The sequence below is a fragment of the Marmota marmota genome, unplaced genomic scaffold (genome assembly GCF_001458135.2).
Source record: "Marmota marmota marmota unplaced genomic scaffold, marMar, whole genome shotgun sequence".
NCBI classification, from domain to species: domain Eukaryota; kingdom Metazoa; phylum Chordata; class Mammalia; order Rodentia; family Sciuridae; genus Marmota; species Marmota marmota.
The window spans coordinates 26,119,725-26,142,795 of record NW_026000185.1 but is presented as its reverse complement, the minus strand read 5'-3'; the positions used below and the strand labels follow the sequence as shown (position 1 = coordinate 26,142,795).

The window sequence follows — 23,071 nt, the reverse complement described above, 5'->3', positions numbered from 1 at the left end:
GTGGATCCCTCCTTTCTGTCCCCTGTTACTCCCTTTGAAATATTTATCGCGTACCTGACTCACCATCGTATGGTACAAGTATATAAGATTCTTATTCTTTTTTCTTTTTCTTTTTCGGTAGAGTCTCACAATTGAATTTGACTCGAGTCTCAGTGGAGAGTTTGGAGCTGGACTTTGAGCCATGCTGGAGCGAGTCATACTTTGGGACTCTTGGGATGGAATTAAGGCATTTTGCATTAAGAGATGCAGGTAAGACTTTGGGGGCCAGGTATGGGTGCTGTGATTGGAAGATAGAGAAGACCATCAAAGTTCCATGTATGAAGGCTCCCTCTGGCTGGTGCTCCTGAGAGGCCATGAGGACCTTTAGGAGGTGGGGCCTTATGGGAGATCCTTAGGACACCAGGTGTGCCCTGGGAGGGGGCTGCGGGATCCCAGCTCAACCTCTCTCTCTCTGTCTCTGCTTCCTGGCTCATGATGTGTGTATGCAGTTTGCTCTACACATGCTTCCCACCAATGCCATCCAGCACCCTTAGGAGAAGCCCAAACAATAGAGACACTGACTTTGGGCTAGAACCCAAGGTCAGTAAGTGGAGAACACATTCTTTTCTCTTTCTAGGTTAACTGCCCCAGGTATCTCACTACTGGAAGACAGAGAACAATGGTCGGGGTCTTTATGAAGCTTCTGGAGTGGCCTGGCTTCTGTCAACAGCATTAAAAAGACTTGAAGAAACAGGATGAAAGACTCAGATCAGTCAGCCACCTCCTCAGGGCATGAGAAAACATCAGCTAGCTCTGTGGAAGCATTCAAAGAGACCTCCATCTCTCTCAGCTGCTGGACAAGGTGGAGGGAAATCGGGCTGGGACTTCACAGAGATCGGAGAAAGAACACGGTGCACAAGCCTGGTGCCTATCTTTTGTCAAACTTGGGGTCTTGATAGGGGAAGATGTGCCCAAGGATGAGGCATTCACTGGGTATCCTGAGAATCCTGGGACCTGGTTCTGCTGTGGGTCAGGAGGGCAAAGCAGCTCCCCTTGATAAAGAAGAGCTCCCGTCCCTTGTCTGGAGGTCTGCAAAAGGCTCACAGGAAGCCACCTCCTAAGAAGGCGTTTGCTCACTGTGTGACCCACCCTCTGTCTCTCACTCCTTCAGACCAGCCACCAAGGTCAGGCTGTAGCTCAACCCTGCTACTCTTTACTTGGAAGGAAATAGTGAAAGAGTTTCAAACCTTGGCCAGAGTATACGGAGAGGATCACGGCAGAAGAACTTGCAGCTTTAGACCAGGAGGGGAGGTGGTGATGGTGGGGGCGTCAGAATGCTCAGCTGAGGTATGAATAAGGGTTTCCCATGGCTTATGGTGAAGGTCCTGGCAAGGTCACTGCCAGGAGGCATCCTGGAAGCTTGCATGTGTCGATGGGTCATGGACCTGGAGTTGTCACCCCTCCTGTGGCAGAGGATGGAGCTGGCAATCAAAGGCTGAGAGAGGCGGCAATGTTGGAGAGATTAATTCTGTGAGTCCAGAAAATCCAACCCCTTACGAGAAACTTTCCCCCGTCATTTCCTTCACTAAGAGTAAGAAATGTGCTGGTGAAGTGTTCTGGGAGGTTTAGTGGCAGCTGGGGTTGGTAGCAGGAAATGCTGCCATGGGACTGAGGCCCTAGTATCAATGAGGGAGGAGGATCTCAGAACTGCGAAGGCCAGAGGGTGACATTTAACTGACAGGGTGAGGCAGAAATAATATAATGGGGAATAAAGCTGGTTTAGCAATCAGTGCACCTGACCTTGAGGGATCTAAGGCAGTGGCTATGATTCGCTGTGTTCATCAGCTTTTGTATCGCTGTAACCAGAATTCCCTACAAGATCACCTTAGAGGAGGGAAAGATTATGTGGGCTCACAGTTCCAGAGGTCTCAGTCCATAGACGGCTGACTCCACTGCTCTGGGCCCACGGTGAGGCAGCACGTCACAGGGAAGGGACCAGCAGAGGAGAACTGCTCAGCTCCTGAGGGGGTCAGAAAGCAGAGAGGGGTGGGGGAAGGGGACACAGGGAAGTTCCACCTTTCCAGGACACGCCCCAGTGACCCACCTCCTCCAGCCGTGACCCACCTGCTACAGTGACCACCCAGTCATTCAGATTAAGAGGGACTGAATAGGTTACAGCTCTTGCAATCCGATCACTTTACCTCTGAACATTCCTGCATTAGCACAGGAGATTTCTGGTGGGAAATCCAAACCATAGCACATGCCTAGGAAAAAGGTAGATAGGAACTTGTGTAAGGTATCACTCAACTTGCACAATCAGAAAACAAAAAATTAAATTAAAAAAAATAATGACAGTCTGCCCTCAGAAAGCTAATGCTGCTGGGATTCCAGTGATGGTGACACTCAGATGCCCCACCGACCTTCCTAAAGGCTCTTACCACCACAGAGGTCCCAAACCAGCTTGAGTGGTCTGTGGTCCATCCACAGTGTGGATAGGTCCTTCCAGGGAAGACTGTGCAACTCCATCGTGAGTGTACAGAGGATGTCTTCGTCCAAAGGGAGTTCCGAGAGCTGCTGAAGGGACAGGTGTCACTGTCAAGGTCAAGGGGTTAACAGATGCAGGTGCGATCCCCATCACACCCGTCAACCCATCAGCAGAAGTCATTTGGATTATGGTGGGTGACAGTGGCTGTTTCAGCCTCAGCCAGCGCCAGCCCAATTGCACTTGCTGGGCTAAACGTGGAGAGCTCGCTGGAGCAGAGCAAGCATCTGGCATCCTTAAGGAAAAACCAAAGCAGGAAACTTCTACAGAGCAAGGACAGCCATACACATGCCACTGGCCCTGGGTTAACTCTCCTCTGTGAGAACATAGTCCACGGGGACCTTGATCGTCATGACATGCCCTGGGACACACAGCGGTTCACCCTAGCAATAAAATGGTGCTATATGGACCCACTGAGCAGGCGGTGCCAAGTCCTCTGGGTGCTCCAGTATAATGCAGGTTGCTAGAAGATTGGCCTATGGAAAGTCGGGGTTCCGCCACATTCTGTGTGTGGGTTCAGTTGTCTGGAACAGAGGGGCTGTTTGCGAACAGCGTGGCCCTGACCATTCAGAAAGAGACAGTGTGCTTGGTGGCTCTGTGGGTTTTGGAGGCAGCATAAGCTGCAATTGAAAACACCGTCCTGATCCATTTCTTGGGGTCCTAAGGGTACTCATGCGGCTGCAAGTCTGAGTGGGGTCAAGAGGAAGGGTGAGCTCTGCCGTAGAGGGAAGCTGGCGGAAGTCACCCTGCAGATTCCCCAGCGTGGAGGCCCCATAGCTCCCTGGGGAGGTCTCAGTGCAGACTTAGGATCCTGTAGCCAGGCCAGCTGTTCTGTGGCAGAGGACTGATTGCTGTTTAAAAATCACTTCCTGGCATGTTATTGTGCCTCCATAGAGACCGAACAGCCACAGAATAGCAAGCGGCTCTCCGAGTGAAGTCACCCCTTGAGGGTTAGATGCTCTGATGCAGAGTCAGTCCTGAGGCTGAGCAGACATGGCAAGGATCGCTTACTGTGTGATGGAAGGAGACCGTTTAGAACTGCATGGAACAAAGTTGGAGGGCACAAGTAAGAACCAGGAGCTAGGAGGCTGGACCTTCTTGTCCCCACCTCTCCATGAACAGACGCTTGTGACGGCATGGACATTCCATCTGGTCACCCAACAGAGGAGAAATTCAGACATGGTTCACAGATAGGTTGAGATATTTAATGTTGTTGTGTAATAATCAATCATATCTAGCATCTCCATGTAATTATTTATACTCTTAGCATATGTATTAAAATGTGGTAAAATTATAATATTGTCTGTTTCTGCTCATGGCACTGGACTGGGCTTCACTGCAGTTCCATGCTGGAGGACTCCCAAAGGACCAGGGCTACTTCCAGGGACCCGCTTCCTGGGGTAACTCGCTGTGCCTTGACTCGGGTGCACTCGAGTTCTGCTTCCTGATCTGGCCTCTCTGATGCTGCAGCCTGGGGCACACTCAGGGATCCTCTGGAGGTGTGAGATCATTGACCCCTTTGCGGCAATCCCTGACCAAGCAGGACGTGGACCCAGGAGTGAGTGGTCTCCCTCTGATCCAGGTGAACAGTTCTGAGGCTCCTCCTATGGGGCTCTCACAAGTCCCAAAGGGATAGGACTCCCACTTTCCCTTGAGCAGTGATGGACATGAAAAACTACCTTGTTCTGACTTTGCTTCTGTACTAGTTAGATTTTTCTATATAACAAAATATTTCCAACTTCAGTTGCTTAAGATCACAACCATTTATTTAAATGGCTCCTTCATTTAAATGGCAGTTCTGCTGATCTGGCCAGACTTGGCTGCTCTCAGCTGGGCCTGCTCCTCCACCTGTGGTCAGGTACTGGGTCAGAAGGGTGCAGGGGGCTGGGGTGGCCACAGTCAGTCTTTGTTCTGCTTTCTTGGAAAAATAAAACCAGGATAAGACAGTTGCCATTTGAAAAACTGGACTCTTTTACATTGTTTCAGTAAAATTCCATGATGAACTTTTCATTGACAAATAAGAGCTTGTTATTGGTAGAGAAGCAGAAAATACTGGAGCTAAGCCTGCTTAATGTATGTATGTATTTGGGGCTTTATTAGAAAATTAAAAACACAAGGTGTCAGGCTGGGGTTGGGGGTGGGGCTCAGTGGCAGAGTGCTCGCCTAGCATGTGTGAGGCACTGGGCTCGATCCTCAGCACCACATAAAAATAAAGAAACAAAATAGACTCACTGACATTTGTAACTGTGGAAGATGGTATCAATCACTGGGGTTATTCTGACTCTCAGCTGCATGGAGGGTAGGTTTCATACCAACAAATTCTGCTGAATGCCCCCCACATCTCCCTCTGAATCCTGAATCTGACCACTTGTCCCCACCTGCTATCAGCCACCATCATTTCTTACCTGGCCTGCCACGTCCTTCTGACTGGGCTTTGGGCTTTCACCTGGTTGCTCCTTTCCGAGTCTCTGTGTCTCAGAAGTCGGAGGGGTCCTGGTAACACCCAGAGCCGAGCTCCTTCAGCTCATGGTCCCCTGCACCTCCCGCCACCCAAGCTGAAAGGCAGCATGCACTCGCTCTGAGGGCCCAGCACCCTGGCCTGGTTGCCCTCTGGTCTCTTCTCCCATCCTTCCTCCCTCGCTCCAGCAGCTCTGGCCTCTTTGCTCTTCCCAAGTGCCCTGAACCTGCTCGTGGCACAAGACCTTGCCGTGGGCTCCCTGTGGGAGGGGCTCCCCCGGGACATCCACCTGCACCCCTCCAGGGGAGCATCGTCTACCTTGGCCACTGCTTCACGCCCCGGTCTCCAAGAGGCCCCGCCTCCCTCATAGCACAGACCCTGGACACACTGCAGCTGATTCACCCCATAACCTCCTCAGGGTCCCACATCTGACAGAGACTGCCACGTGAGACCCCGGTTCACAGGCCCCATCAAAAGAGATAGTTCTCTGTCTAAAGAAGGAGGGTTTGGCAGCTGATCTCCAGAGAAGATTTTCACTCGTATTCCTACATCTAACATGGCTCCATGGCATCGTGATGTGCAGATTAATGGATGTGCCCTCGATCCCGTGCCATGTCGGGCACGGAACTGGGACTCTCCACACTCCTCCCAGTCCAGCCCACCCCACCGCCAGCCTCTGCAACACCGGGGCTCAGCAGGAACCGTCCCCGGCGCAGTGATGGGGAAGAGCCATCCCAGCCTGTACTTTGTCACTGTCTCTTATTCAATATTCCCTGGCAGGTGCGGGGAATGGCTCATTCCCCTGCTCCCCGGAAAATGTCCCTTTCATGTTTCATAAACAACAGCTTCGCTGCGCCATTGTCTCTGTTAGTTATTTTCATAATTCATAATTATCTTAGTTCTTAAAATGTAGACGTACATTTAAAAGCATGATCCAATCGCGCTTGATTGCCGCCACATTGTGTTCAAAGTAATTACCATTCATTTGGCTTTTGAAGCTGTTGAATGAATTTTCCACATGAGATTCCTTAATTTGTACATATTTTATTGCTATGAAATAGGTATTGGCAAGCTGCCTAAACTGTAGCGAAGGCCTTTAATTCCTATCACTATGTGATAAAACAAATTGAGTGCGAACTGAGAGGCTTAAGATAGAACACTTGAAACGGATTCCACTCGTTTTTCTAAACCTAGTTTCCCCAGGTGTGAGACACAGGTAAGATTAAGGTAGCTTAGTTCAGGCTGAGAGTTCAGGATTGTTTTAGCATTTGTATAAAAATGATAATGTCCCTCCATAATGGCAAACCTCTCTCTTCCCATGATCTATTATTCCTCTGGGAAGCGCTGTGTGGAGAGAGAACACTGTTATTAACATATTTCATGCATAGCAAGAGAAATTCAGTGTGCACCAAGCAGAGCTGGGGAATTCTTGGTTGCAGTAGAGACCTAGGCCAGATGTTCTGAGCCTTGGGGCCAGGGCTGTGTAGCTTTTGGAAGTCCTTCTACTTCTCTGAACCCAATTTGCTCACTGTAAGATAAAGGGTTGGGAGAAGTGGCTTGTAAATCTAATTACTAATTTGTTTACTGCTGTTGCTAGTATCTTGGTTTTGTTCAAGATCTTTCACTGAGATTTTCTTACCTGAGATTTTTAAAGCTGAATCTGTTTTTTTATGCCACGTTCTATAAACCACACCTGTGATGACAGAAGATTAAGTTGTAGAAAATCTGGTTGTTGAGTTAGATGACCTTCCAGGGCTTGCCTTTCCTAATCCAGAAGCTGCCAGGTTCCGGGGGGTCAACAGGCCTTCCTGGCTCCTTCAATCAGACACCCCCTCCTCCAACTCGGATCCTTCCCTCCACTCCAGGGCCTCCAGGGACCCATGTCCATCCTATGCATTTCCTGTCCTTGCAATGTCCTCCATTGTCCTCTCTTTTCCAAGATCGTATCCTTTTGCCCAGATTTAAGAAAATTATCTTGAGTTCCTTGGGGTCTTTTCCAGTGGTTACTATCCGTGGTGCACAAGACCTTCACCAAAACACAATATGGAGTATGCATAGTACTCCATATTGTGTTTCTTTAATGTTTAATAGGCTTTTCTCTTCTTGTACAATATATTCTATGTTACCTGAGAAAAGAGTTGACGGGATCTTTCTTTTTGGTTTCAATCATAGTAAGACGTGTTGCTGGTATTTAGCAGATAGTCACTGATTGATAGATCCAACATTAATTTTTTAATCATTCATTTATCAAATAATTAATTGGCGTGTTTATTCACCCCAGCCCCACCCCAGGGATTGGCTGGTCTGGCCTCTTCCACGGAACATACCAGTTTTCTCTTCGATGTTCTCTGCCCTGAAGTTTCATGAGCACAGGCACATGATCCCTCCACCAAATTACCTTGAAAATCAACACATGACCCTCCTTGAATGTTTCTTTTGGGTTTTCACTGTTGGGAGTGAATAAGAAGTAGATTGAAAGAAAGAAATTCAAGGTAATCACAAAATCACATCTGCAAGAGATGGAAGATTTTCTAGTCCAAGTCGTCCTTAATTTTTCTGCAAATGTGAGGGGGTGTTTTTTCTCATTTGCAGTCAGCAGAATCCACCCTGGCAATTTTGAGCAGGAAAAGGTTAAATAAAGAGTATTAGCTTACAGAGACACTGGCAGGTAAAGCCCTAAATGACCGAGTGGAGCTTCTTAGGAACACCTAGATCTGCACCATGGCCTGGTGGGAGCGCTTGCCAAGTTGGGCTCCTCACCCCCTTCTGCAAAGAGAAGGTGCCAACTTAGTAACCCAGGCTGCTGCTTCCAGCCCCTAGACCCATTCACTCCATGACCTTGAAGCTGCAGCTGAAGGTCTCTAAATGACCAAACGTCTGTACCATCCTAAAGACCCTAGGCTCTGCCTCTTGGTTACAAGGTGTGTGTCCTCCTGTGTCCTAGATGAACATCCACTTAGCAGGTCACGAATCCCATGACCTAACTGCAAAAGAATCTTGGAAAATCAGTTTTAGTTTCCTGTCTTTAGAGTTTGGGGGGGCTTCTTGGGGTCAGAGTGGGTGTTGAGTAAACCAACCTGATGCATTGGCCACATTCAGTGATCTTTCTCATTTTTTTTTTTTTTTAATGGCAATCAACTTTTTCCTAACTGTATTTCCAGATCCAAGAACAACCTCCCTGGTAGATTTTCACAGAGATAATCTTTCCCTTCAATGCTCCTAAATGCCAGACCTCATATTCCAGGTAACAAGCCAGATACTACTTCCATCTTGACCAGGTCAGTACACAACCTGAAGGTCCTTGTGACTCTTCCTGGCATGTGTCTTCAGTGTCAGGCTTTCTGATTCTGTTCTCATAGAAGTTCATTGTTTATTTTATACTTGGCCTTGGTCATGAATTCTTGTCATTTGACGATGCTCCTTTGGGTCTCACCTGTGCCATTGCACTAATTATGTAGGTGTGCAAGAGATGGAAGATTGATAGAAAAATTTGGGGGGGAAATTTCAGTGAATTTGTACATCCTGCAGGATGATGAGGTTTTGATGATTCATTTGTTCTTCAGCAAATATGTTTTCCTTGACCCACCCTGAGCCGGAGGACAGAGTCATTTTATGTATTTAGTATGGGGGCTAAAACAGGGAATAATACAGAATAGTCCATGTCCTCACGGAGTTTCAGGAAGCATACGCAGAGCTATCACCACACATGCAATTGACTTGCATTTTCAAAGGCCCAAGATGGGAGGGAGGCTCTTGTGTTGGGGGGCTAGAAAATAACTTGGGTGGATGGAGGAAGTAGGGGACAGGAAGGAAAAAAAATGGAATTCTCAGATGCTTTCCTTTCAAACCAATGTACACTAGGACACCCAGAGAGGGAAAGCCATTTGTTAAGAGATTGACACTGCAGCAACAGCAGTATTTGGTGAGCTCAAGTTTGGTCCATTTCTGTAACAGTTCTGTAATTCCTCTTCCGTGTTTACCAGATATTAATCATCTTTAGCATTTTTCCCTGCTGCAGGTGTTTCTGATTAGACTGTGCCTTTAAAATATCCGTGTTCCCTCTGATCTCTTCCAATCTGGAACTTCATTCTAGCAAGTGTATGGCATTCACATGGCTTTACCTTAACCTGTTTTGGCTGCTGTAACAAAAACAGCACAGAGGGCAGCGCAGTTCATAACCGCCAAGATATGGAGCCAACTTAGGTGCCCATCAACAGGTGAGTGGATAAAGACAATGTGGTGTCTGCACACAGTGGAGTTCTACTCAGTCCTAAAAAAGAACAAAATTATGTCCTTTGCTGGTAAATGAGTGGGACTGGAGGACAGAAAGTCACGGGTTGAAAGTTTTCTTTTACACTTGGAAGTTAAAGAGAAATAAGGCGTAATAAAGAGGGGGCATCTCACGAAAATAGAAGGGAGAACAGCGGAGGAGAGGAGGAGGGCGGAGGGAAGGAGGGGACAGGGAAAGTAGAGGCGCTGAGGAGCGAACTTGACCAAATCATGCTACCTGCATGTATGAAGGTACCACAGTAAAGTCCACTTTTATATAAACTACAGTGCACCAGGGGAGGAGGGCACGGGGAGGGAGAGGGGAAGGAGCGGGGATAGAAACAGAGCAAATTACGTCCATGCACGGATGAATCCCATTGTTGTGTATCGCACACCTATAGAAACATAAAGAACAAATGGAACAGCTTAAAAACAGTAGAAATTTATTTCTCCTGATTCTGAATGTGAAAATCCACGGTGGAGTTGAGGGCAGATTGGGTGCCAGGGGAGGGCTGGCTTCCTCCTCCACGGGAGTCCCCTAAGCGGTTGGTTTCTTTATCTACAGGAAGGGTCAAGGCACTCACTCCACTCACTAGGGTTCTCCCTTCCTGACTTAATCCCATCTCAAAGGCACCACTTCTTAGTGCCCTCATGAGGGGGGCTGAATCTGGGCCTTTTTGATACAAAGTCAAACGATAGCATCACCACTGAGTATTGTCACCTTAAATCCACTTTCCTAAACCTAGATATGGGCTTCTAGAGGTGCAGGAACTCAGGAAAGTTCTCCTTTCCTAGTAAAATAGCATGCACCAGTTGCTGTTTTCTGTAAAACACACTCCTTCTGTCATGTCAGGTTGCTGGAGCAATTTTTCCTGACATGCACCCCAAATCTGATGACATTAACTCAGACATGGGGCAATGCAATGAAACTCCGATGTAGGGTCTTGTTTTGTGGTGACATTAATGAACACATGTCATAAGTAATGAAATCAGTCAAGAGATGTAAAAAATGATTTCAACAGCAAATCCACATATGGCCAATTTCACTTTTAAAATATGATAGTTCACTTTCCACATGTTGTGATTTTTTGACCTATTTCTTGGTAGATAATGTGATCGAGTCTATTGTAAAGAGGCAACCATCAATGGTATTTTAGCAATATTTCATGGCTAAATTAAGAAATCGAGTGATCTTGAGCGACTGCTTCCTGTCCATTTGCCGCTGCAGGTAGGGTCTGCGTGGTAAATGGCTGTCTTGGATTTGGAGGTGTTTGTCGTTCTGCACCCGCCCCCCCCATGGAAAATCCTGTGACATTCATCTTACTTCCATCCAGTGAAGAGGTAGGTGCTCCGCTCAGAGGGCCTTCATCTGTCCTTGTCCTGGTGCTTATTAAAATTTATCTCCAAGGAGAATGAACTAGAAGGGGAAATAACTATGAAATCACAACTGGTTGACATGGAAATCATTTGTGATGGCCACAATTGCCACCAGGACTCAGGGATGGTGTGACAGGAGGAGGTGGGAGAGACGGAGGGTGCCAAGGTTCGCATGTATTCAGCGTGTCAGCGTCTCGCTCCTTTATTCCCCCCCGGGCAGTAAAAGAAATTCAAGTGTCTGGGGGTGCAGTTATTAGGAAGCCACTGTACCATGCAAAGTCAAGCCATTACTAAATCTCAGCAGTTAGGTCTACTCTGTAGGAATTTGGTTGTTAAACACCACACACACAGTAATAATCGAGGTGCAGAGAAGCTGTCTCTTTAACCAAATACCTTAGAAAGGAAGCCAGATCTTCAAGGTCATGCTGACCTGTCAATCATGACAGAGCTCCAGCCATGGGTCCTGTAAACTGTTGGTCATAGCAGAACAAAATGTTCCCAGATCATATCCTACAGCATCTAAATGGAATCCAGCACTTAGACACTGAGGTGACAAGTGTCTTGGGCCGTATTCCCACTGCAAATGACTCAAGGCTAACTACTGATGTGGGGTTTGTTACTGCAATTGTAAATAACAAGGTAACAGGGATGTCCGTTGGGCTCACCATTTTAACTTTCGTGATTGAACTTTTGTTCTGCAAAACCTTAAGCATTCTCACAGGTGGGAAGAATAGCAAAAAGCCACAGGTAAGAAGGTATGGAACAACGGGCGTCCTGAACTCGGTAGGAGCTACTTGGAGTCAGAGATGAACCTGAATTGTAGGAACACTTTTAAAGTAGAACAATGACCACGCACCTGTTGGAATGGCTGAATTCCCCAACACTGACAACACTTCATACTGGGGAGGACGTGGGACAGTGGGGACCCTCGCGCATAATGGTACATAATGGTACGGCCACTCTGGAGGACAGTTTGGAAGTTCCTTATAAAACTGAGCACACACTTGCCATGTGACTTGGTGATCTTGGCTGTCCTGCTGGTTATCTCTAATGGAAATGACCCAGCATTCTGGCTCCTTGGTATCTACCCAAAGGAGTCGAAAACTTACGTCCATACAGACACCTACACACGGGTGTCCATAACAGCTTTAATCATAGTTGCTAAAACTCGGAACCAACGGAGATGTCCTTTGGTGGGTGGATGCAGCCACTGTGGCATATCCAGACCAGATTATTTAATTCAGTGCAAAAAAGAAAGGCGCTGTCAAGCCATGAAAGATCTGGGGAACTTAAATACCTGTTACTAAGTGAAAAGAAGCGTGTCTGTAAAGGCAGCTTACTGTACGGATCCAACCGCAGGACATTCTGGAAAAGGCAAAACCACGGAGACCGTAAGAAGATGAGGCATTGCCTGGGTCGGGGGAGGGAGGGACACAGGCAGAGCACAGAGAAAGTTCAGGAAAGGGAAACACTGGTTATGGTGCGACCATGGTGGAAACGTGCTGCTGTGCATCGATCGGAACTTAACTAGAATGTACAACACCAAGGACGAGCCCTGGAGCAAACTGGACTCACGTAGTAATGATGAGCTGGCGCGGGAGCCTCCATTACGGCAAATGTGCCACTCGGGTTGGGGACTTTGACATTGGAGAGACAGCAGTTGTGGATGCAGATGATACAATGGAAACTGTACTTTCTGCTGCCCAATTTTGCTATTAAATAAAAGGTAAAGTCTTGCTTAAAACCAAAAAAAAAAAAAAAAGGCAGAGCCAGTTGGAATCTGCGGCGGCCTGGGCAGGAGTGTGAGGGGCAAGGCCGAGGCATGGGCTTGAGCTGCGGGTGAGGCCTCCTTCTCTGCTGCTTGTCGATGTATCTTCTTTCTGTTATACAACCACAGACACTTTCGCAAATACCAGAAAATTACTGATAATTATCTTAATACGTGAGCCCCTCCGAAGTACAGGCTTGATCATAAATCACAGAGCAAATGGAGGGGAAGACAACTACCCTTTAGCTTGTGAGTTCCAGGTCACTGGGTTAGGCCTTGGGACCCCTGGGCCCTGGTAGGATGTCCCCTGGTTAAGGCCACTGGTGCCTGGGCTGGAGCAAGCACACGAATGGAGCTGGGGTTTGACGGTGTTCCAACAGGGATAGTCCTGCATCCTGGGACTGGGTCCTGGGCTGGCTGCTCTTCCTTTGGGGGGCAGTCTCGGGTCACTGAGACTGGTTCTGAGGGCTTAGCACGTGAACTTTGTTCAAGTGCAGAGAGTACCGGGCACATCCCCTGTCCTCCCTGACCTTGGCCTCCTCACCTGCGAAATGGCTTCGGTAGTGGCTGTCCTCCCCACCACAGAGCCCTTCTCAGAGCATGTGGAAGAAGAGGGTTGAAAGTCCCCCGAGCATGGCAGGAGACATTGTCACTGGTTGACTCAGGCCCTGAGAACACAGAGCTCTGCTTCTGGTTCAGACTATGTTCGTATTTGGCTGAAGATGACCTATGTGTCCAGGCCTCTTTCTCATCTGTTCACGGAGATACATGGACAAGAGACCCCCACCCCTGTTGGTCTAGCACAGATGGTGTCATGAGCCAAACCACACAGGAAGCCTGCTGTTTCTCGCTCAGTGCTTGGTACCCAGTTCTCTCCAAGCGGCTAGTCTAAGCTTTCTCCCTCCTCAGTAGAATACACAGATACACACATCCTCTTCTTTCTGTTTAGAGAATCTTGGTGAAGACACTGTACAATGTAGGACTAAGGGATCTTTATTTCCACCAGCAGTGAAATCAATTGCCAGGCCCTCTCCAGGGTTTGGGGAGCACTGTCCCCAATATCACCATCACCCCTGTGCTGCCAACTGACCTGTGTGCTTCAGGTCTTCCCAGCTAATGCTGCATAATGCTGCAGCCCCTCTGAACACTGAAGAGAGGCATGACCTGGTGGCCCCCTGCGGCAGGAAACCTCCTGTCCCCTGTCCAGCCCCACTGCATGGAGATGGTGGCATGTTTCTCATACTGTCTCTAGAGTGACCAAGCAGAGTGTGAGATCTGAGTCCCTGACAAGCTCCCTGGTGAGCCCCAGGTTTCTGGTCCATGGAACCCAACTCTGGGGGTCAGATGAACTTGAGCTGGACCCCTGGCTTTGGCCCTGGCTGAGTCTGGATTATGGGGATGCCATGGGGCCTGAATGAGCCTGTTTTCTTATTTACAAATTGGGGGTCATAAGGCCTGGCTTGTAAGAGTGCCATGTGAGTCTGTGACATCGTGCCGTGGAGAGCCCGGTCCAGGACTGGTGCACAGCTGTCCCTCAGTACCTGTTCCTCTTCTCCTTCTTCCTGCTCCTCTGTGGAGATGCCCTCCCAGGGGATCATGGCAGAGGTTAGTCTGCAGATATGCAAAGGCTTTCGGGCTCCCTCCCCAGGTTTGAGCCTGTGCTCTTCCTGTTCCCAGTTCCTGGATGCGTGAGGTTGGACTTTGCCCATCCCACATGGGTTTTGTTGGCCCACAGTCATTTCTGCTTTGGAGATGTTTTATCATCCCCTGCCCAGTCCAAGCTGACCTTTGATATATAACTGCTTGAAAAATGAGCATTCTTAGGGAATCATTCCCCACAAAGGGCAGCTCCACCGCACTCCCCAGCGAGGTGGGGGCTGGAGTCCCAGAGAGTGACTTGGCCTCATCTTCCGACGGTGCACTTTTCTCCTGGGGAGAAAGGTCCTGGAATGCAATTTATTGTAAAACACACAGCGGTTACAGAGCGGCCACACTCAATGATACTCCCTTTATTACCACTCAGATGAGAACAGAAAATGACATTGGAAAGCACTGAACTCACCAGAAGGGCAGAGAAAGTCATTAAATCCAACATGCATCATATTTCATAATCAGAACCCTGCAGTCAGCGCTGACACCAGCGGATGAGCTTGTTGCAGTCATGATAACGTAAAACCCATCGCATCTGCTTGCCTGGGCTCTTGCTTTTAGGATCCTCGCTGGGGCCAGGCCATTAATCACTGGAGGCCGGGGAAGGTGCAGACCACTGCGCTCTCAATGGCGTAAATTGAAAATACATCAGTGTTAGTGGGGAACACTGTCATTCGCTTGTCTCCGGTTGGGGGCAGTGGCTTTTGAAGGGGTGGGGGTTGTTCCAGTTAAATCACCTAATGAGAGCACTGTCGTCACTGTCAGCTCGAGGGGGGTGCCACCCCTCATGGCCTATGTAGGGAGTGGAGCCTGTGCCTAGAACTTGCAGGGACATAGACGGAGTCTGCAGGTCAACCTCGGTGATGGTTTAGAATTGAGGGTCCCCCCAAAAGCTCATGGGTGTGACAATGCAAGACAATTTAGAGGTGAAACAATTGGGTTGTGAGAGTTTTGGCCTAATCGGTGCATTAATCTGCTGATGGGTATTAACTGGGTGGTACCTGTAGGCAGTAGGATATGGCCCGAAGAACTGAGTCACTGGGGTGTGCAATTGGGGTTTATATTTTGTTCAGTGGGGAGGGGATATCTCGATCTGCTTCTTGGTGCCATGTCCTGAGTTGCTTTCCTCCACCTCACCCTTCTGCCATGACAGTCTGTCCCCGCTCGGTCCCCAAGGAATGGAGTTGACTATCCATGGACTGAGATGTCTATAACCGTGAGCCCCCCCAAATAAACTTTTCCTCTTCTAATTGTTCCCATCAGGTCTTTTGGTCCCAGCAGCAGCAGAAAGCTAACTAAATCAACCTCAGGGAGGCTGATAACCATTCCTTCCACCTGGCCTGGGCCACCACAGGTGCATGGCAGGTAGGTGCCGGGCTTGTCTTAGAATCTGATTTTTATTTTTGGACTCTGCAATACACTCTATGCATTTGTTTTATTTCTAAAATAGCATTTCGAAAATGCTTTATGTCACCTAATATTAATAATTTAGGGAAAAGTGGAAAGAGCATCTTGAAGCTTCCTACGCCCTGGGCACACTGACCATGGCACTGGGTATGCACTTAAGAAGTCCATGCCTGAAGAATAAAGTCCTCCACTAAACTCCTCCTACAGAGCCTTCCTGGTCACCCCCTTCCTGGATCTTGTGCCTCAGCACACAAACCCGGTCATCTCCACGGCCACCCTGCTGAACTCTGAGCACCCGCCTCTCCCTCCTCTAGCCTCTTTTAACCTTTCAAGGAAACCTGCCCGTTTCTTCCTGCTCCCGTGGAGCATGTCCTCCTGTATTTGCAATTGTTGGTTTATCCCTTTCTCCTTGACTTTGAGGTCACCTGGTTTTTAAATGGCAGGGTCAGGATTCAAAGCCAAGTAATCCTCAGCCCTCAAATAGGGCCACGGCTTAGAATTCAGGAGGTACTTTAAGCGCTGGGGAAGATGCCAGCCAGGAGGCCATTGATAAAACCACTCAGCCCGAGATGAAAACCGCTGTCGCCAGAATCAGATCATTATGGAAAGAGTAACAAGTGGGACAACTGTGACAGAACATCGGATTAGCCAAATAAAAGTCAGGATCTAGAAGAAGACACTAGACCCCCCAAAATAATAGAAAAATAATGCCAGGCGTTGGGCATGGGAGGCGGAAGATACAACTGCAACCCACTGGGGAAGGACTCCCAGACAGGGGGAAGGACAGGGCCATGGTGATTTGGAGAGAGAATATTCTCAGGCCAGAGAAAAAGTGCTTTCTGAGCTTCAGGAAGAACAGAGAAGCAGGAGTGTCACCAAGATACCGCTTTTAAACTCACTCCCTTTAACTCAAAAAAGCGAGTCCAGCGTATTTAACTTGCGAGGGTGGACTGGAGCAGGGGTGAGACAGAACCCTTGACTCTGTTTTCATCAGCTGTGAGGGCTGTCAGGTCACCTGTCCCTGTGCTCGGAGGACGTCTTGGGCAAAGCCAATAACTTCTTTCATCATTTTTGATTTCTGAACATCCAGTCCTCTCTAAAACCTCAACCTGAAGATGGGTTTGACCCTACTGCTTAATTTGCAATTCTCTCTTCAGTGCCTTGACCAGCTCAGAGTGGGCAGAAGCCACCTGGCGGTTCTCCTTTCATGATCCAGGTCCTCGGGTGGGTGGAGGGAAGCAAAGGGGCGGAAGGAAATAGTGGCCAGATCTCAGCGGCTTCCCGGGCCTCCCCTCGGCCGTTTCTGGTTCCATTGACCACTGTAGATGCAGTCCGAGGTTTCCACAAGGCCAAGGTTAGCTGCATTTCAGCAAACCTTCACCACAGCCTTCCAAGTGGACATCTTCTTTGCCTTCTGATGACCTGGCCATCCCATCTCTTGAGAAGTAAGGTTAAGAGTGCGTTGGGTGCTCCTACTGCTTCTCGTTCCCTTCTCTGGCCTTTGGGGTCCTTTGGGAGGAGCTGTAGGAACGAGAATGGTCCTCTGAATCCCCCAGAGAATGGGCTTCCTGGGCATGGGTGGCTCACGCCGCCCTCCTGTCCCTGGCACACGACCCATTTTCCTCTGTCCTTCAGCTGCATGGAGCCTCCCACCATGAGAAATCCAGGGGACAGGCACATCGTGGGTTCACACAGGCCCCCAGACTGCATGGACACATGACAGACCCCCCCAAACTCCCCTTTGTTCTGAGGAGAACCCCTGGGTGACCCGGTGTTCTTGAGCTCACCACTCCCAGCCAGAACACCCAGGTGCCTCTGCTGGAGGTCTGGTCCCAATGTGGTGGAAAATTTAAAAGAAGTTGGGCCTCATGGGAGGTAATTAGGGAGGCCAATAGGTCATGTGGGCTCCACCTTCAGGAATGGCCCTGCTGTCCCCTGGGAGTAGGTCAGGTCTGGTGGCACTGTGTCAGTTCCCAAGAGAAAGGGTTGATATACCCAGCCTGACAGCCTCCTGAATCCCTCTTCCACTGTGATGCCCTCCTCAGAGGCCCTTCCCAGAGCCAAACACAGGCCAGCATGCTCTGATTCTCTAGAACTGGGAGTTAAATAAACCTCTTGCCTCTGTAAAGTACCCAGCCTCTGGAATTTCTTACAGCAATGGACAACAGACTAAGACAGAGGCCAAGATCTGATCCTGGCAGGCACCCAGAAATGCAGGGAGTTTGCCTACTGGAGTCCCCTGCGGTCCCAGCAACCTTCTCTCTCCTCCCCTAGTGTCCTCCCCTTCAGACTTGGACACGAGTGGATTCTGAGACAGGTGAGGCAGAAGGCGGTGTTTGGGTGTGGTGCTCTTCAGCATAGGAGAATGCTGAGGGCATTCTGACTGACTTCAATCTTGAGCCCAAGGCACTCATTCCAGAGCAACAGAAAAAAAATATTACTCTTCATTATAATGATAAAACATTAACTAGTACATCAGGGTAGAACACACCCTGGCAATTTCTAGAAATATAAGATCACTCCCCATATGCATTCTGCTCGTTCACAAATGGCCTCAAAAGCTCTTTTCCAGAGCAACTTTCCCACTTTGCCCCCACATGCACAAGAAGAATCGAGATCCTCTTGTGTCAAGGTGGGACCATGTGACCAAATCCATGCTAATGAACTGTGGGCTCAGGAGATGGCAGCCGCCTCAGCAGGCCATGAAAAGCCTCGTGCCATCCATATTCCTATTCCCTATCTACACAGGCTCTAAGGCACAGGGAAGGGACCAGGGCCCTGAATTCATGTCTTTAAAGAGCCACCTGATCTGTGGTCTAGACATTGTTTACTCGTCCTCTATGGGTAGACTCTGGAATTACTACCAATTCTTGAGGGGTCCATACAATTATACAAAGAACACCTGTGTGTATACAAGAGCATAGTTATGACTACAGGAAGAACTGCTGGGCCAAAAGTTATATATAAATTTGCTTTGATAAAGTCAAAATCCATCCCTCCAAAATTATCCTTTAAAATTTCTACTTATGACATATGGCAGCACCTGATTTATCATACTGATTCCATATTTCCTTTCCTTCCATATTTTCCTTTCCAGCTTACACAGGGACCTCCAGAGGGCAATGGAACAGAGAGTCTGAGCCTATTTTGGGTGGACCAGGGGGAGTAAAATGGAAGTGGGGCTCATACAGGGCTCCGTCAAGGGATGAACTGGGAAATGCGGGTGCCATCTCCCCTCTGGGTGTCATCAGCCATTGGAGCAGTTGACCACTTCACCCTCAGAGCACCCAAGTGTTTCCACCATTGTATCTCAACTTCTTATCTGAGTTAGTTTTGCTGTCTGTAAATATATAGATATATATGTGGCTATTTCTCTCTCTCTCTCTCTCTGCCCCCCCTTCTTATTGATTTTCTCTGGAAGACCCTAATACACAACAAGTTCATATATTGAGACCAACAATGGTTTGCTCATATCCTTAAAATAATCCTGTGAAGATTTATTTGTTCATTGTTCTCAGTGAAAAAAGTACAGGTCACCCTTCTACTTTCTCAATTCCGACTTAACAAAACCCGCCGGCTCTCTAGAATGTATGTGGCATTGATCTTGACCTGGGGTGGGCAAGGAGGTTGGGGTGGGGAACAAAGGAAAGGGAGGATAAAGATGAAATAAGCAAAAATCCCTCTTCTCAAAGAGCTAGGGAAACCCGGCCATGTTTTCAATCCCTCTATGGCAGATTGTATTTTTCTAAAAATAGCAGCAGCAATATTTCCCTCCCTACCCGTTCTTGCCACTTTTTCAACAAAAAGTGGAATCTAATTTCCCCTCCTTTAAATCTGTGCTGGCCTTGACCAGGGGAATGTGCTGATGTGACATTCTGGGACATCCGAGCAGAGGTCCCAAGAAGCCTTGCAGATCTCCCTGGGTGGCTTGGAGAGCTTGTTCCCAGGGTGTTACCCATGGAAACCCAGCTGTACCTCTGTGGGGACTGCAGCCACACAGAGAGGCCACAAGCTGGCACAGTGACCAATAGCCCCGTTGAGCTCCCAGCCAGTGGGGGTCTCATCCACGTGAGTGTGCCATCTTGGATGTCTGCCCAGGTTACGTTTCAGTGGCCTACAGCCCACAGGAGAGGACAAGCGAGAATCCAAACAGCCCACAGAGTCATGATGATATGAATAATTCACTTTAAGTCCTTGTATTTTAGGGCGACTTTTTAGGTTTTTCGACAGTGATTGAGATCAGAGCAACATATAAATAAAGCAGAATATGGCAAGTGTATGGTGATTTTGAATGTCATGTGGCTTTAATCAGCACAGAGCCCGCACTCCTGAGAGTCAGGGCTGGAGTCAGCTCCTGTCATAGTTCAACAAGCGGAACCTGCCCGAGGGGTAAATGGTCAAGTTCAAAGAAACAAGCAAGGGCCGCAGGGGGGAACAGGCTCAGGGCCACCTGGGGAACTCCCGTGGGGAGCTCTTCACACTGACCCACACTGAGGGAGGAGCCCACAGCAGCCATCCGTCCACGGGGTTCAGCCCACATCTCCTTCAGCCCTTTGGCCAGTCAGTGGCCTCTCGCCATAGCCCGCATCTGTCCCTTCTGATCTCTCTCTTCGTCTCAGTTCAGTTCTCCATCCCTTCTGGGTGGGAAATGGTGGTAGCGCTCACATCTGGCTGCCCAATTTCCATCTGCATTTCTCCCAACCCAATTTTCAGCTCACCAGGCAGCCAGAGCGGCGGCTCTAAAATGTGAATCCAGTCACATTCCCTTCCCAGCGATGTTTGTCAAAGGTCCCCTCACGAGAAAGCTTTCGAACCTTCTGAGGGCTCAGGAGCAGCGCCTGGTGGGCCATCTTCCTCCCGCCCCCTCCTCCCCACTGCCGCCCAGCCGGCTCCAGTGCTCTCCTTCACCCACATTTCTCTTCTCAGAATCCCGCCCCCTTCTTCTCATTCTCTTCCAGTCCTTCCTCAAAACTCCTGCCAATCATTACTGTCCTGAAAACACTGTCATTTATGTTTATTTTCAAAATGAACACCTTTACTTTCTGGAATGTTTTTCCCCCTTTTAAGATGAAGCGAAGCAAGAAAGCAATTAATTCTGTAACTGAATTCAGAAAGGATTCCTCAGTTCATCTGGAACACAAATGTAAAGAGATATGGTTGGGACGCACTTGAGTGAAGCCTATTTGCAATTCTGATGTGAAGAACATCGTATTCCTTCCACATGAGCACGAGGCTTTGGTGAAGATTTCTGCTTCGCTGTTTATAAAAGCACCTGCACTTCTGGTGTAATTTGGTGAGGAGTCACTATGAAAGAAACAGCTTAGTAAGAAAATTCAACAACCATCAGCAATCCCTCAGAGTTCCAGAATTTAAACTAAAGTTAATTGGATTTGTTCACAGATCTAAGACTTAGTCCACAATCGTGTTTCCCAAAGGGGACTCCATGGAAGTCTGGTTCTAAGAGAAATAAGTGTCGTGTGAGAGTGTCCTGTGATGTGAATTAATGAACCGCAGAGGTAAGCAAGATCAAATGATTCTCGATCCTCGCAGGAAACCTCAGAGGCTTCCCTCTGCCAATGTGTGCTGCTGCTCCCCGTAGGGGAGGGTGGCCTGAGTACCCAGGCTCACTGACCACAGCTCTCCTCCGTGAGAGATCATCTTGCACCCCTCGGGTCTGTGGCCTGATCTCCGGAAGAGCGTATTGTCCGGTGAGATGGCAGGATGGCTCAGTTGCCCGTGGAGAGCCCCTCAGCCTTAAGGAAAAGTAGACTGACCTTCCTGAAGAAGGAAACGCGTCCTACCCCACCGCTCTATGCCACAAACAGCTTTGTTCCCCCGGACCCCCTGCCCCCCGACCCCCCGGGAGCCACAGTGGCTGAGATCCTGTCAGGTAGCCGGATGGAATTGACTATGCACCTCTCCGGGCGCCGGTGGGGACACACGACCTCGGGATGTGCCTGACAGGGAGGTGCTCAGGCTCTCTTGCTCTCCTTTGCCAGATTTTGGCAGGAGGAGTGGGTAGAGAAAGCAGGATGAATGTTGTGTAGACGCTTAGTGCAGGGGTGTGGTGTAGTTGGTGGCCCGAGACAGGAGATGTGGGCAGAGGGCTGGCTGGACGCGCGCGCGCACACACACACACACACATACACACACAAACCTCTGAAATGTCTGGCCTCAATACTCTGGCTGATTAGAAAGTTCTGGAAAGTTCTGAGGCCAAACACTCAGGGTAAAATTTTAAAACAGAAGGAAGAAGTTCTCCTTAACCCTCCCCTCAACTCAGCCTATAAAATAGGCATTTTTAAGGAGGAAAAACCCCATATGCGATCATACTGCACAGTATGTATGTGCACTTTTTCTTGTCTCAGATACCAACAAACAAAAAGCCCTGGGAGGCCTGGGGGGTTTGCCTTGGACTGACTTTGGAATGTGCATCTATGAGCAGGGGTGGCGGGGGGTTGGGGCGGGGGAGCCGCTGGGCACACTTTGGGGACTAATGTCCAAGCTGAGGAACCTGGTGGTGCCGGTAAGTGGGGGCTCTGACTGGGTTCTGCAGCTGCTTATGTCCACACTGTGAAGCCCACTCAGATGCCCCAGTGGCGTGGCACACACGCAGGAGGCGGGCTTACACACCCGTCCCTGTTGCTCTGGGAGGTCAACTTGGTCGGGGAAGTGCTGCAGGCAAGGGCTCAGCCCCACCAGGAAAGACCTTCACTTGGGGGACTTTGCATGCCGGTTGAGGACACCTCCTTATATTCAGATGGTGTCTTGAAATTTTCCAGGTACTCCAACGTGTCATTATCTCATTTCCTTTTGACCGCAGCACCATGTGTAAGTAAGCCACCAGGATGCATGATTACATCCATTACAGGACTCTCAGGGACAGAAGGGCCTTCACAATCACTCCTTTGCTAATTCAACAAACATTTATTGATGGTCGTAATAGGAGTGAGACCCACACCAGGCTCTTGGCCCTTCACAGCCTGGAAGTCCCTGGAAGGTACGCATGCATTTACAGAACCGAGGCAGGATACAGACACATACGCAGATAAGCCACAGTTCTCACGTGGTAACAAGGAATAAAATGGTGTAATGGCTGGAAAAGAAGAGGGGAGGTGGTGGCAACTTCAGAGGGGTGGGTCAGAAAAGATCTTTCTAAAGGGCATGGAGAACTAAAGAATGAGCAGGAACTACCTTGTGGTAGATGTTCACTGAGGGAGCGGCACAGCAAGGGGCACCCTTTTCAGAGGAGGGCTTGTGTTTGTGCAGATGACTCACCTGGTGGTGGCAGTAGGAGCCATGGCAGGAAGAGTCAGAATGTGAGTATCCTTTGAAGGCACTTGGGAGGAGACTTACAGAGGCAGGGTGTGAGACAGTGGTGTGAAAGCTGGTGTCAGGGTCTCCAGCCTGCACACCTGAGGACTGTGGCCACCTACTGAAATGTGGAAAGTGAGGATGTTGGCTGATTAGTCAGAGACCTCAGTGGAGAGGTTGAACAGGGAGCTACACAGGACTGGGAGTCAGGGGCAGGTCCAGGAGGCAAATGGGAGTTCTTCATCAGTATGCAGACAGCGTGGAGAAGGACAGAGGTCAGGGACAGAGCCCCGGGGTCCTCCAGTGT

The 23,071-nt window shown here is 49.0% G+C and overlaps 1 long non-coding RNA gene across 1 annotated transcript; it reads left to right on the top strand.

Annotated features, from left to right (window-relative positions):
• Positions 1-7,915: 7,915 nt before the first annotated feature.
• LOC125612284 lies at positions 7,916-15,409 on the top strand. Its single transcript, XR_007342579.1, has 3 exons — positions 7,916-9,196; positions 10,477-10,589; positions 15,307-15,409. It is a non-coding gene; the product is annotated as an uncharacterized LOC125612284 (long non-coding RNA).
• Positions 15,410-23,071: the final 7,662 nt, after the last annotated feature.